Below are 16,504 nucleotides of genomic sequence, written 5' to 3' on the forward strand. Positions count from 1 at the left end.
CAAGAGAAAACAGCACAGAGAACCTGTGCGGAGGGTGCGGGCAGGCAGCATGAACACAGACACAACAAACAATAAACAGACACAACAGCTGAGAGCTGGAGTGGGTGGCAGCTTGGAGATGGAGATGAGACAAGACTGCAGCAACTGGAGGTGATGTAGCCGGAGGGAAAGCATGGTGAGTCTGGACTGGAGCCCTGGGGGCTAGCACTTTCTCGCAGTTGTTCATGGACCCAGTGGAAGTAGAGGGGGCACATTTATCACACCCCAACTTCTCCACAACAGTGCCCACTGCCTAAGAAACTGTGGGTACCATTCTGGGGTTCAGCAGGAACTGTAGAAGAGTTTGTGTATGGGCATAGCAACTGGCTGAGACAGGACATCATCTTCTTGGCATACTGGTAGCAGTGGAGGAGGAGAGCAACATTCAGACAGTGTCTCTTGTGTACGCACAGGATTCTGAGATTCTAGCAGAGGGAAAAATCTGCAGTCCTCACTGACTTTGAGCTTGATTGGGATGTGGCTGGGTAGCCATGTAGGCTGGTGAGGCAACTGCATCCTCCCAGGATCAAGACACCTAGCCAGAGCTGGCCCGGAGAATATCTTCCTCTCTGTTGACTGGACAGGCTGCCAGGGCAGAACGAAACCTCTGCACCCAGTGACTGTGGGAGCCTTGTGTGTTGAGACCTTGGAGACTCAGCGGTTATATGAGAGAGTACAGGGTGCAGCTGGGTCTCTGGGCAATCACGGGTATGGCTCCACATGCTCAGAGGTTCTTGATTGCCTAAGGTGGGTCATTGCAGCAGGAACCGTGCTCACAGTGAGATCTGTGCAGATCATTTGTGCGGTTCTTATGGCAGCATGGATGAATGTTGAACACATTGGGGGCTGACACCCAGGCATTGCTCAGCTTGGAGGAAAGGAGGTGACAGAGTGATAACACCAACCGTGGTGATCATTACCTGCCCCTTCTGTTAACAAGAGACCTACCGTTCCCAACCTAGGTGTAACCCTGAATACTGACCCCACCCTGGAGCACTGACCAGAGATCCCTGGCCACATTCACTACACACCTCTGGTAGTCAGTCAGAGTGCAGAAATTCTACTAAGCCACAGAGACATAGCTCAGTTAAAAGCCATAAGGAAAAAAAAAAAAAACAGTTAACTCCATAAATGCCTAAAAATAAATGCAGAAATTAAAGAAACAAAAATAAGAAAGACACCATGATCCCCTAAAAGGAAAACAATGACATTTAAATGTTAGAATGTGATAATGAAGAGATCGAGGAAATGCTAGAAATAGAATTTGAGCTGGTGCCATGACTCACTTGGTTAATCCTCTGCCTGAGGCACTGGCATCCCATATGGGTGCCGGGTTTTAGTCCTGGTTGCTCCTCTTCCAGTCCAGCCCTCTGCTGTGGCCTGGGAGGGCAGTGGAGGATGGCCCAAGTGCTTGGGCCCCTGCACTCGCATGGGAGACCGGGAGGAAGCACCTGGCTCCTGGCTTCAGATCGATGCAGCGCCGCCCGTAGCGGCCATTTGGGGAGTGAACCAATGGAAGGAAGACCTTTCTCTCTGTCTCTCTCTCTCTCACTATCTATGACTCTGTCAAATAATAAAAAAAAATTTCAAAAAATTAATCATAGGATTAATCAAAAGCAATCAGAAGCAAATCCATTAACTAAAGAAAACCATAAATAACATGAATGAACATTTTTCCCATGAAATTGACATTTTAAAGGGAAGCCAAAATTAGAAATGAAGAATTTAATAGATCAAATAAAAATGTGGTGCAAAATCTTAACAGCAGACTTGGTGAGGCAGAGAAAAGAATATCCAAGCTGGAAGATAAATGTTTCTAAATCTTTCAGTCAGACAAACAAAAAATAAATGAAGGAGGGAGAGAAGGAAGGAAGGAAGGAAGGAAGGAAGGAAGGAAGGAAGGAAGGAAGGAAGGAAGGAAGAAAGAAAGAAGAAAACCTAAAAAAAGTGTTGTAAATTTATGGCATACTATCAAAAGATATGGCTCTTGGGAGTTCCTGAAGATGTAGAAAGAGAGAAAGCACTAGAAGACCCATTTAGTGAAATAATTACTGAAAACTTCCCCCACCTGGAGAAAGACAGGGACATCCAAGTACAGGAAGCACATAAAAATCCTAACAGAAATGGCACAGATAAGATCTTCACCATGGCACATTGTCCTCAAAATTTCCGTGCTAAAACATAAAAAAAAGGTTCTAAAATGTGCATGAGATAAAGACAAGATTACTTTCAGGGCTTCTGCAATTACACTCACAGCTGACTTCTCATCAGAAACCCTACAGGCTTGAAGAAAATGGTGAGACATAGTAACGTCTTAAGAGAAAAATCTGTTTGCCAAGAATACTGTACCCTGTAAAGCTCTCATTTATGAATGAAGGTGAAATATGAAGGTGAAATACTTTCCATAATAAACAGAAACTGAAAGAATTTATCACCACTCATCCAGCCTTACAAAAGATGCTTAAGGATGTGCTACACATGGAAATACAGAAATAAAGCCATCACTACAAAAGAATGTGAAGGCAGAAAATCCCACAGTAAAATACAAAAGAAATCCAAAGTAAGCAATAGGAATAATTATGGAAAAATGGCAGAACAAAGTTGTTAGTTATCAATAGTCACCTCAAATTTAAACTGCCTCAACTCTCTAATTAAAAGATACTTACTGACCAAATGGATTAAAAAAACAAGATGCATCTATTTGGTGCCTACAAGAAACACATCTCACAAAGATGCAAGCTGCCTGAAAGTGAAAGGATGGACAAAGATATACCACATTAATAGAAAGCAAAAAAGGGCAGGTGTTGCCATCTTAATATCAGACAAAATGAACTCTGACATAAAAATTGTTAAAAGAGATGAAGAAGGGCACTATGTAATGATTAAGGGATCAATTCAAAGGGAAGATGTGACCATAAAAAATGTATACACACCTATCACAGAGTATCTGATTGTTTAAAATAAACCAATGTATCTAAAGGGAGACATAGGCTCCAGTATAATAAGAATGGGGGACTTCAAGACCCCACTTTCTTCAATGAACAGATCAACTAGACAGAATATCAACAAAGAAACAACAGAGCTAATCGACAATATGGACCAAATGGTCCTAATTAATATCTACAGAACTTTTCACCCAACAGTTGCAGAGTGGACATTCTTCTCATTAGTGCACATACCTTTCTCTAGGATACACTATGTGCTAGGCCATAAATTAAGTCTCAGCAAATCCAAAAAAAACAAAATCACACCATGCATCTTCTCTGATCACAATGGAATTAAGCTGGAAATAGCTGAAGAATCTTTAGATCATATGCAAATACATGGAGACTGAAAAACTTGCTCTTTAAAGAACAGTGGGCCATAGAAGTAATAAACAGAAATCAAAAAGTTTCTGGAAGAGAATGAGGAAAACAATGCATCATATGAAAACTTAGGAGATACAGCAAAAGCATTAAGCAAGAAGTTTACAGCAATCAGTACCTACATGAAAAAACTGAAAAGGCACCAAATAAATGAGCTATCAATGCATCTCAAAGATCTAGAAAAACAACAACAAATCAAACCCCAAATTAATAGGAGGAAAGAAATATTTAAAATCAGAGAAGAAATAAACAAAATTGAAACTGAAAAAACAATGCAAAAGATCAGTGAAATGAATAGCTGGTTTTTTTAAAACATAAAAAATTGATACATTATTGGCTCAATGAACCAAAAAAAATAAAAAGACGGAGAAGAGCCAAGAGATGAAACAAATGTAACAGCAGATACCACAGAAATAAAAAAAAAATCATCAGGATTTTCTACAAAGAGCTGTATGCCAAAAATCAGGAAACCTAGAAGAAATGGATATATTCCTAGATGCATACCACCTACCATAATTGGGTGATGAAGACATAGAAAACCTAAACAGATCAATAAACAAGATAGTAATTGAAATAGTAATAAAGACCCTCTCAACAAAGAAAAGCCCAAGACTGATGGCTTCACAGCTGAATTATACCAAACATTTGAAGAAGAACAAACGCCAATTCTTCTCAAGCTATTCAAAACAATTGAAAGGAGGAAATCCTCCCAAATTCTTATGAAACTGGCATCACCTTTTTTTTGAGATTTAAAAGTGTGTATTAGGATCAGGACCTCCAGCCAGAGCAGCACAAAGTGGGGCATCCAAGAGAGGAAAACCCAAAGGGAACTGGTGGCAGTCAGCTTTAAGTACAATTTCAAAGGAAAAAAAAAAAAAAAAAACTTGATGATTATATTAACATTCAGTTACCAGGCAGGAACAAAAAAAATCAAAAGACTTCATTTACAATTCTCCACCCTGGTTATCTCAATAGATGCAGAGCAAGCGTTTGATAAAATACAACATCCTTTCATGATGAAAACCTTAAGCAAATTGGGTATATAAGGAGCATTCCTCACCATAATCAAGGTGATCTATGACAAACCCACAGCCAGAGTCCTATTGAATGGGGAAAGGTTGGAAGCATTCCCACTACATTCCCACTAAGATCGGAACCAGGCAAGGATGCTCCCTCTCACCACTGCTATTCAATATAGTCCTGGAAGTTTAACTAGAGCTATTAGGCAGAAAAAGAAATCAAAGGGATACAATTTGGGAAAGAGAATGTCAAACTATCCCTATTTGCAGATTACAAGATTCTATATATATGTATATGGGATCCAAAAGACTCTACCAAGAGACTATTGGAAGACTTTGTTAAAGTCACAGGATATAAAATTAACTCAGAAAAATAAGTAACCTTTGCATATACAGACAATGCCATGGCTGAGAAAAAACTTTTAAGATTAGTCCCATTCACAATAGCTCCAAAATTTAACAAAGGATGCCAAAGTTCTCTATGATGAAAATTACAAAACACTAAAGAAAGAAATAGAAGAAGAAATTAAAAATGGAAAAATCTTCCATGTTCATGGATTGGAAGAATCAACATCATCAAAATGTCCCTACTAGCAAAAGTAATTTACAAATTCAATGCAGTCCCAACCAAAATGCCAATGACATTCTTTACAGATATAGAAAATTGAAGCTAAAATTCATATGGAAGCACAAGAGACCCTGAATATCTGAAGCAATCCTATATGGCAAAAATAGCCCAAGGCATGACAATACCTGATTTCAAGACACGCTATAAGGTAGTCCTAATCAAAACAGCTTAATACTGGAACAAAAACAGAGGAGCAGGCCAATGGAATAGAATAGAAACTCTAGAAATCAATCCATACATTTACAACCGGCTTATCTTTGACAAGGGAGCTGGGATCAATCCCTGGAGCAAGGACAGTCTCTCCAACAAATGGTGCTGGGGAAACTGAATCTCCACATACAGAAGTATGAAACTAGACCCCTACCTTGCACCGTCCACAAAAATCCACTCAAAATGGTTCAAGACCTAAATCTATGACCTGATACCATCAAGTTACTAGAGAATATTAGACAAACCCTGCAAGAAATTAATATAGGCAAAGACCTCATGGAAAAGACCCAAGAAGCACCACCAATCAAAGCCAAAATTGACAAATGGGATTACATCAAGCTGAGGAGCTTCTGTACTACAAAATAAATATACCGAGCAAAGTTAAGGGGCAATGAGCAGTTTTCAAGAGAGGGAATTCAAATGGCCAACAGACACTTGAAAAAATGCTCAGGATCACTAGCCATCAGGAAAATGCAAATAAAAACCATAATGAGGTTTCAGCTAACTCCAGTTAGAACGGCTTTCATACAGAAATCAACAAACAGCAAATGCTTGGAAAGATGTGTGGAAAAAGATACCCTAATCCACTGTTGATGAGAATGTAAATTGGCAAAGCCACTATGGAAGACATTGTGGAGATACCTCAGAAATCTGAATATAGACCTACCATATAACCTAGCCATCCCACTCCTGGGAATCTACCCAAGGGAAATGAAATCAGCATATGAAAGAGTTATCTGTATCTGCATATTCATTTCAGCATGATTCAAAATAGCTAAGATATGAAATTAACCCAGATGTCCATCAGCTGTTTATTGGATAAATTATTGTGTACACACAGTATAGAATTCTACTCAGATGTAAAAAAAATCCTGTCTTTCACAACAAGATGAACACAACTGTAAACCAGTGTACTTGCTGAAATAAGCCAGTCCCTAAAAGACAGCTAAATGTTTTCCCTGATCTGAGGGACAGAAAGATGGAATTTTCTGGTTACAAAATTATTCATGAAAGACACACTTGATATTATCAGTAGCCAATTTTTTTTTGATTATTGAAAAAAGCTCAGTTTTTTTAAAATATTCCATTGTGTTTTATTTCTTACACCTATTCTAGAAAATAGGTAAAAAGAATTTTCTGAGGTGTGGGAATTCTGACCTTTGTGTGTTCCTGTTAAATGAAATCTGTCCCTAGATGTTTATACCCCTTGCCATTTTGATCTCATTAATTCTCTTATTATTATTATTTATGTATTTATTTGAAAGTCAGAATTACAGAGAAAGGAAGAGAGAGAGAGAGAGAGGTCTTCCATCCGCTGGTTCACTCCTCAAATGGCCGCAACAGCCGGAGCCGCGCCTATCTGAAGCCAGGAACCAAGAGCTTCTTCCAGGTCTCCCACGTGGTGCAGGGGCCCAAGGACTTGGGTCATCTTCTACTGCTTTCCCAGGCCGTAACAGAGACCTGGATCGGAAGTGGAGCAGCCAGGACCTGAAGCAGCGCCCATATAGGATGCTGGCACTATAGACAGCGGCTTTTACTTGCTACACCACAGCGCTAGTCCCGATCTCATTAATTCTATGTTATTCATCAACAAATTGTATATTACTCAATATATACCCACAAATGAGTGGTAAAGAGCAGACCAGCAGAAATGAGCAAAGGAATTTTACCGTCCATTTCCTCACTAACACAGTTGGATATGTTTTGTTTTGACTGTTTTCTGGGACATCTCTGTGTTTCCTTCATATGCTGCTTTCTTTAGTTAATTCTCTTGCACCCATTGTTTATTTGCTTACTTAGCTGGAGGATCAAGCAGACCTTGATTTGTATTATAACTCTGCCACTAACGGATGGGTCCACACAAAACATTGAACATGTGGAGGCCCAGAACCCTCATCTTAAATACGATTAATACACCTGACAAAAACAAGTTGTGAATCACGTTTATGTACTCAATGGTTCTAGCTTTAATGTTTTATGTGGAGCTGGCACCTCAAAAATGGTTGATTGTGTTAATAAAAGTGGAAACAGATGGTTTCCCCAAATTTATCTAGTTCCTTTATTCAAATGTATACATAAAATAAACAATTCCTAACCAATATCCTCCTACCCTGGTCTCTATTTCTTTTTAAGTTAAATATTTATTATGGGGTCTCCACACATGGGTAGTAAACAAATGAATAGATGAAAATGCATTAGCTATCACTTTAACCCAACTTCTAGGCACTCCCTTTCAAATCACACTCAGTCACTAACTCTGTGTCCTTGTGTTTAGCTTCTCATTTGTTTGTCATCCATTTGGACAAAGAACAACAAACTCATATTCCTCCAGGGTGACCCATTATTAATATTCTTATGCATATTTCATGTAAGTGCAAACTGTCTTCCTTAGGCCCTAACTCTTTTAAAAGTAGTTTTTATTCTTCTCAGTGATTTCTTGGCTACATTGGGATGTTTTAGCAGTGAGATAATATATGTAAAATGCCTAGGAGAACATGAAGCAGGATAGAAACTCAAATCAAATTGAATTATGCTCCTTTCTCAATGCACCCAGCTCTACTCTGCTAGGGTAGTTATTACTCTGAACTCTCCTTGGTTATCTTATACTTCGTCCAACTGATCATGTCTTCTTCTAAAGCAAGGTCTTTGTATTAAATAACACAACACAGAATCTAGCTAATATTTGGCTTCCAGTACAAATTTATTAAATGAACAAAATGATTCGGTAGCACCCAATTAGTATTTCTCTGATCATTTACTGACAAAACTTTATAATAAATAGAAACATCTGGGGCCGGTGCTGTGGTGCAGCGGGTTAAAGCCCTGGCCTGAAGCGCCGGCATCCTATATGGGCACTGGCTCTAGTCCTGGCTTCTCCTCTTCCAATCCAGCTCTCTGCTCTGGCCTGGGAAAGCAGTAGAAGATGGCCCAAGTCCTTGGGCCCCTGCACCCACATGGGCGACTCGGAAGAAGTTCCTGGCTCCTGGCTTCAGACTGGCACAGCTCTGGCCACTGAGGCCACCTGGGGAGTGAACCAGCGGATGGAAGACCTTTCTCTCTGTCTCTACCTCTCTCTGTATATCTGTCTTTCAAATAAATAAAAAAATCTTAAAAAAAAATAGAAACACATCTTTGCCTCTTCTCAGGTTTTAAAAATGTGAAAGTTCAAATGCTTGATTATTTAGATAAACCAATAACTCCCACTCGTTCAAATAGCTGAGAAATTCATCCATTCTAGCTCTGAAATGCTTTGCTCATAAATAAAGATGCAGTCATCCAGGGACCCCCAGACTGAAAGAAAGATTTTCTAATGTTGCTTTAGACAAGTTCAAAGCCCTAGGGTCTAATACTCTTCTATTCCATCCCAGAGATCACTGCCCACTGTGAAGGTCATTTTTAACCTCTCTGCCAAAGAGTAAAGCAGGGAAAGTCAACAGTTCCCAGAGGAACTAGTCAAGAGAATATAGGTAGAAAAATAGGTTAGAGAATCCCCCGATGAGCCATATTAAACCAGACAGAGTTAAGAGATCTGCCTGCCTGGCAAGGAAACAAGTCTCTGCCTTCTTACCAATGTTTATGGTTTTCAACCAAATAGAATCTTTGCCTATATCAAATTTGGACCTAATACATCAGATTTTCCAGTAATATTGATTCTAGAGTTATTATCTAGCAAGAGTGCACATTATCAAATAACCTGGTTGTTCTTGGGGATCCTTTCTCTACTTACAATATCAAAAAAGAATGAAATGTATTTAGATATAACTTATTTGAAAGCAAATTTTTAAAAATATTATTTATTTGAAAGGCAGAGTTATAGGGAAAGAGAGAGGGAGAGACAGAAAGAGATGTCTTCCATTTACTGGTTCACTCTCAAATGACCACAAATCCAGAGCTCAGCCTATCTGAAGCCAAGAGCCAAGAGTTTCTTCTGCGTCTCCCATGTGGGATCAGGGGCCCAAGTACTCAGGCTGTCCCCCACTGCTATCCCTGTCACATTAGCAGGGAGCTGGATTGGATATGAAGCAGCCAGTGCATGAACTGGTGCCCATATTGGATGCTGGTGCTGCAAGTGGCAGCTTTCACAACTGCAACACAGTGCCAGCCCTGAAAATGAACTTATTAATATACAAAGAGTCTCTTTGTGTGATTACTGCTAGGTGGACAATTGTAGGAATGCTTTATAGACTTGTTTCCTTGCCTACAAAAATTTGTTCATCTTCTATTCCTGATGAACCAATATAATAAGCACTTCTTGTTTCATTCTCTGTAATGAAGACATTGTTTTCTTTTCCACTCTTGAAGTTATTTATTGCAAAAGCAATGTTGTCACAACAAACAAAAAAATGTTATCCAATTTCTTTTCGTGGTAAGTCTATATCTGGGTTTTTAAAATACCATGATGTGCACTTTGCAATGACCTGAAGAACCAGTTGTTGGAAGGTAGAGGAAAAGTGATTAATCATTTCTATGGAAGAAGGAGTGAAATTGAGAAATGTCTTGGTGGAAGGCTATGGGGAAATATCTTCCGTCTCCCACTTGGCAGAGTAAGATGCATCAAATATAAAGCTAAACTGTTTAAATGTTTGTGTAGAGAAGCAGTAACATGACATTTGTGAATGTGCATGCCCGGAAAAACAGTGCATCATCATTTAAATTGATATTATTGAGCACCTGCTGTGTGCTATGCATTTAGACCTTGTGAACACATAACCATGTGAGAGATATGCAAATAAATACTGACAATGCACTCCACTATAGGCAAAAATGTGGTACATACCAAAATAGTGGCATCCTGCAGAAATTAACATTTAATATGCCCAAAGTAATTACAAAGGATATTACTGGAGTTTTTGATTCAGTGCTTTTTTTTCTGATACTCTGACAAATAGCTTAGACTGATCTTAACTCACATTTGAGATATTCTGCCAAAATCAAAACCATCTTCTGAAACCCACCTCATCCAACCCTTCTTATATGCAACACCTAGACGAGTTTTGTGTTATCGTTGGGGTAAATTCTCTCCCTGTCCTTTCTTTTCTTTGAGCTCGCCACTCCCTACCATCAAAGTGAGTTGTATCTGAATTGTAGATTTTCTTTGCGGACTACAGCAAAGGGCCAAAGCTACTTAAGGTGTAGACCAGAGGCCAGGGGCTGTCAATGTCATTGCAGTTCATTTGAGGCCCACTCCAGACCTAGCCATTTGCAATCAAACTATTTTATTCATTCTTTCGAGAGATGTTTATGGACCTCTACTTGTGCTAGGCTCACTCTAGGAGCTGAGGATAAAGTGGTAAAACTAACAGAAAAAGTCATTGGCCTTATAGGAAATTGAGGTGGGGAGAGGTGAATTGATTTATTGAAGGTCAAATTGGAAGTCACTGGTGGAATCAGATTTAGTCTCCCAGGTTCCTTAACTCCTTAACTCCCAGAAATTTTGGCAATGTATTTTTATTATTGTAGTTTTGTTGCTTACATATTGACCTTCACTGTTCAGGATCCTGAAGAAGTGTGTGTGTGTGTGTGTATGTGTGCACATGTTAGAGAGAGAGACAAAAAGAGAAAGAGAATGTGTTATGTGCTCGGCTTTGCATACCCTGCTAGTTTATTCAGCTCATTTAACCCATTGCTTATGTGTGGCATATTCCAAGTATTCAGCAATTTTTCTCCATTTAAGTAAATCTTAATCTTAGATAGTGCCTTTAAATGTAGTAAGGCCAACATGAATATTGTTTATATGAAGTAATGAACACATGAAATATGACGTATCTAGTGAACAATTTCCTACTGGTACAGCATCATACAATGAAATGAACAATTTACAAATGGAAAATAATCCCACAATGAGACTGACATGAAAAATCAACCCTCTAATTTGAAAATGCTCTGTTTCCAAAACAGAATCCCTTCTACTTTCTTCCCCAATTATTGAATTGGTTTGGCATAGATTGAGATCGTTCACAAAGCCATTTTCAAATTTAGCTAGGATTTCTGAAATGCTGCCAGTGGTCATTTCACACAGCAAATGTCCTGTCACCCCAGATGCCTGAACTGCTGCACAGGGGTGACGTAAGCACTCTGGATGCTCAGCAACCCATGTGGATTATTATTCTGTGCCCTCAGTGCTGGTGGGAAGATGGCTGAAATGGCCAAGACACTCACACGCATATGCTCAGGCCAAGTTTGCATATATTCCCCCCTCCAGATCTGCCTCTCAATATTTCTTTGTTGTTGATAATTAGCTCTTATTGTAACCTGAGAAATTTCACATGATAAAAAGGATTTATTCCATTTGCTAAAATGAGCATGAGTTTTTGAATTTCTAATATACTCTCGATGGCATTTTTCCTCTCCTTGACACAGTTCCAGGTCTAAATTATTTCTGTGGCGTCTTATTTCTCTTGGGCCTCCTTTCCTGGTAGGAAGGCAAGTTTTAACTCTGCCATCCGGAGAGTATATTCAGGCCACAGTAAAAATTGCATCTAATGTATTCTCTGAAATGTAGAAAACAATACTGAGGAAGAAGCTAGAAATCAAATGGTAATAAGGTTTGAAGAAGAATTCTGCCACGGCTGTCAGAATGCTGATAAAAAAACAGCCTCTGTGCATTTTAAATTTTTTTCCTTAAAGATTTATGTATTTATTTCAAAGGAATAGTTATAAAGGGGTGGGGAGAGACAGCCAGTAGCCTAAAACTCCATCTGTCTCTTACATAGGTGACAGGAGCCCAAGCACTTGGGCCATCCTCCACTGCATTGCCAGGCACATTCACAGTGAGCTAGATTAGAAGTGAGCAAAGGGAACATATCGGGTATCAGTTTAACCTATGCCCCAGCCCCTCTTCATTTCAATCAATCATTTCAAAGTATGAAGGAGAAAGACAGGGACTGGCATTCTGCTTTGTTTTCCCAGTGACTGTAGCAAAACTCAAGAAGAGACAGGTGAAGGCGTCAGTGATAAGCATGAGCACACTGTATCGTTTGTGATCAATCTCTTGGTTAAGGATGAAAGATTGGCATTGTCTTGAATATCTCAGCCCATGTCTCCTCTATCCCACAGGCTCCCAGGGATTTATCTGATGACCCAATTGCTTCACTACAAGTAGGGAAAGGACAACCTTAAAGAAAATAATCATTTGATGAACAATATGTGGAGTAGGGGGTTTTACACATTGGAACTTTTGAAAAAAAACAGCAGGGCATTAAAGAATATGCAGCCAGCATTGTGGTACAGAAGGTAAAGTTGTCACCTGCAATGCTGCCATACCACATGGGAGCTGGTTCATGTCCTGGTTGCTCCACTTTCAATCCAGCTCCCTGCTAATGGCATAGGAAAAGCAGCAAAGATGGCCCAAGTGTTTGGGCCTCTATCACCCACATGGGAGACCTTAATGAAGCTCCTGGTTCCTGGCTTCAGCCTAGCTCAGCCCTTCATCATTGCAGCCAACTTGGGAGTTAACCAGTGGGTGGGAGATCTCTCTCTGTGTCTCCAGACACAGAGAATATCAGTCCCTGTCTTTCTCCTTCATACTCTGAAATGGTTTGTTAAAAACTCTTTCAAATAAATATTTTTAAAAACCATTTTTGATTCAAGGAATGCCTATCTGTACAGAAATCAGTAATAATTTATAATTTCTTATTTTTATTTATTTATATGCCTCACATGTTTGTTGTATTTATTCGATAGTTACTTAATAAATATGTATTCATTAGTGTTTTATACTAAAACAGGAAACATTTTGGAGAGTGCATGTTATATTACTTTGGATTCTACAGAGGCAGAGCCATAGACAAAGATTGAGCACACATTATTTATTTTAAGGGTGATCCTGAGAAGCACTGAGAAAGGAGTGGGGAAAGAAAAAACTTGGATGTGAAGGAAACCAATATCAATGGGCTGATGAATATGTGTGCCTGTGGGCAAATAGGACTCTGTCCCCTACCAGGCCTCTAGCCACTTTGTGAAATGCGGTTCAGAGTTGTCCCGTGCAGTTCCCACATCTATGCATCCACTCACATCCATTCCAGCACAGGGGAGGGCTGCTACCAGGGATGTTAGCCTGAATTTTGTGCAGACCGAGCATTTCCTCCTACAGCAGTGTGGTGGAAGCAGACAGAGGCGCTGGCAGAGAAGTTGTGTGTGTACATAGGAGAAGGGAGTGCTGGGGAGTGATGGTCTGGACATCAACAGCATCTGCTACCATGGGATGGATCCAACTCCTGTGTGGGAGAAACAACTTCTGAGGACACTAATTGGACAGTGCAGGAAATGACGGATGAGAATTTGGTCAAGTCTTTGAGAATTGCTTGTAAATACAAGGAATGCAAAAGCCTTCTCTCCATATGTTCTGCAGACAACTTCCAGTTTCCCAAACAGTTCTGGCTCTCGCTCTTAACAATAATAGTTTATTGTTTTCTATCCTTTTACTCTTCAAAGCACTTCCACTCATTAACTCACCGGAACTTCAGGGAGACAGGCTCATCATTTGCATGTACATTTTTATAAGAGGCAGATAAAAGCACATAGATATTAAATGAATTGTTCAGTTCAGCCAGGGTTAGAATCTAGATTTCAATAAATACTGAGCACCCAGAGTCCAAAAATTGTCCTCATTTGGGGATCTGGGGATTAGAGACTTGGTGCTTGGTATTGAGGAACCACAAGCTATTGAGAGAAACAGGTGTGTAAAGAATGCAATACTGGGGCTTCTTCCTCCTACAGGCCCACCATGAGCCACACACAATCAGGCCTGCTGCAGGCTAACAGACTGTGGCATCTGCCTCCACTCACCAGCCCTCATCTTGCCCAATGGCAGCCTTCAAAATGGACATCTGCTGTAGCGCCACCTCTTTGGCGACTTTCGCCCACCAAGCAGCCCTAGCACAGGACACCAGAGTCCCAGGACCAGTTCCTGGAAGAGAATGACCAGCTCATCCGCTGTGTCGCAGAGTATCAGAACAAGGGCCAGGCAAACACGAGTGTGTCCAGTACCACCATGTGTTACACAGAAATCTGATTTATCTAGCTACATTGTAGACGCGAGCCCAGCCAGTACTTCAAAAGCAGTGAGATAATCTTCCAGCTGTCTCTTGTGAAGCGAAATTGAATATAATCCATCTCCTATGAAATGGAGACAAGATCTTTATCAACTGAACTACTCAAAACATAAATAAAATTTCTTTAATTTTTTCAAAAATCTGGAAACTTGACAAAGGGAACTAACTCAACTGTGCTCTCAATGTAAGTATTTATTTTAATAATTAAGCAGAGAACCCTCAACAGATTGGCTCAGATGGCCTCTTTCCTGAAATGAGAACATGTTTGGATAACAAAGTCACAGTGGGCATCTTCAAGTTTACATTTTTGTTTCAACGTGAGACGTTTCAACTAAGTATTGGGTGATCAGCCAGAACTGGTGAGACTCCCGATTCAGACTTCACCAACTGCACATGTGGTTGTGTGCTCCCTCCTGCCAGTTTGTAAATGCCATCTCCCTGACTGCTCTTTTCAGATTGCTTGGACATAAAACTTCCTTTTCTATACACAAAAAAGTAATTCAATATTAATGTGGCAATCACTGAAATAGATGTTTAACAAAAGGTGCTATCAGATAAACATTCCTGAAGCAGTTGGGTGTGTGGTATTAGTCAAGATGGGGTAGATTGAGGTATGGAAACATGCAACATCAAACTCTTATGGCCTTCACAAGACAGGGATTTATTTCTCCCACATACAAATTTTACTGTGGTGTGTTTGGTCACTCAAGCAACTGCCCTTTCTGTGCTGACTCAGCAATGTATGACTAGGGTAAGAATGGCCACCAGTATCTTCATTATCACATGATTTCATTGGTTGGTTCAGCAAGGGAAGAAGCAATAAAGTCATTCATGGGCTCTTAAATGTTGCCATAGAGAAACAATAAACAATTTTCTTACTTTTCAGGGACCAAAGTAAGTCACATGACCATACACAAGTTAAAGGAAGAGAAAGAGAGCAGTTTTGTGAGCACTGAGAAACAGAAAACTATCAATCACACTGTTATGTTTATTTGTTTATTTTTATTTATTTGAAAGAATGACAGAGAGGTATCTTCCATCAGCTGACTCATTCTGTAAATGTCTGCAACAGCTATGATTGGACCAGAAAAAAAGCCAAGAACATAGAACTCTATCGGTTTCCCACCAGGATGGCAGAGATTCATGTAAATGAGCCATTGTGGCCATTTGGGGAGTGAGACAGCAAATAGAAGACTTTATCTCTCTCTCTCCCTCTCTCTCTCTTTCTCTCTCTCTGTATCTCTCTCTCTTTCTCTGGCTCTCCCTTCTTATAATTCTTTTAAATAAATAAACAAATAAATAAATAAATCTATAGAAAGGTATCCCATATTACTGAGAATCACTACATTGTGGCACCTCTTGGCTAACACAAATTCCTGTGTCTATATGAAGGCAACTGAACAATATTGTAGGGTAAATATTTGTGTGTGGGTATAGCAGCAAATGTCATGATAGATTCAGAGTGTTAGGCCAGTTAATGGCTTAGCCTCATTCCCAAACAATGTTTTGAGCACAAGGGTGCTAAAACACCTAAGTATTGATGAATATAAGAAAGACCATTTCTTCTTTTTTGTCATTGGAAGAGCAGAAATATAATTGTTCCAACTCTTATATGTCATTATTTATGGCTTTATCCTGTAATCTATAGTCATTTTCCCCAACTCATGGACTAAAGAAATTTTGTGGATATTTTTACTGTCAAACTTCAATGGAGTAAACCCAACTTCATGTAAAAGAAAATGGCAAAAAAAAAAAAGAAAAGAAAAGAAAAGAAAAGAAAAAAAATGGCAGTGATGCAATTCAGCCCTACAAATCAAAGCAACATTATAAATGGTCACAAAATAACTTTATTTGAAACATTTGTCATCATAAGACAGGTTATATGGTAGTATTATATCAACCAAATGAATTCCTTAATCTTCCCAAGCATTCTCCAGCCAGACATCCATTCTAATTTGATCAAGCTCATTATTCCATAGTTTATTAAGTATAAACATAGTAATGAGAATAGTAGGCAAATATCAGGTCCTCCATAATAAAATTCACTTGAACCAAAGGACCTGTTTGTATTTATTTTCTTGCTACAATGATCAAAGACAATAACTATTTATTATGGATCTTTACATATCAAAACATAGATATGCCTGGTACTTATGGTGTTCAATAAATGTTGATTTAATGGAACTGAAT

Source organism: Oryctolagus cuniculus, chromosome 5, assembly GCF_051225735.1.
Source record: "Oryctolagus cuniculus isolate XC-2025 breed Fujian yellow rabbit chromosome 5, ASM5122573v1, whole genome shotgun sequence".
Classification (NCBI taxonomy): domain Eukaryota; kingdom Metazoa; phylum Chordata; class Mammalia; order Lagomorpha; family Leporidae; genus Oryctolagus; species Oryctolagus cuniculus.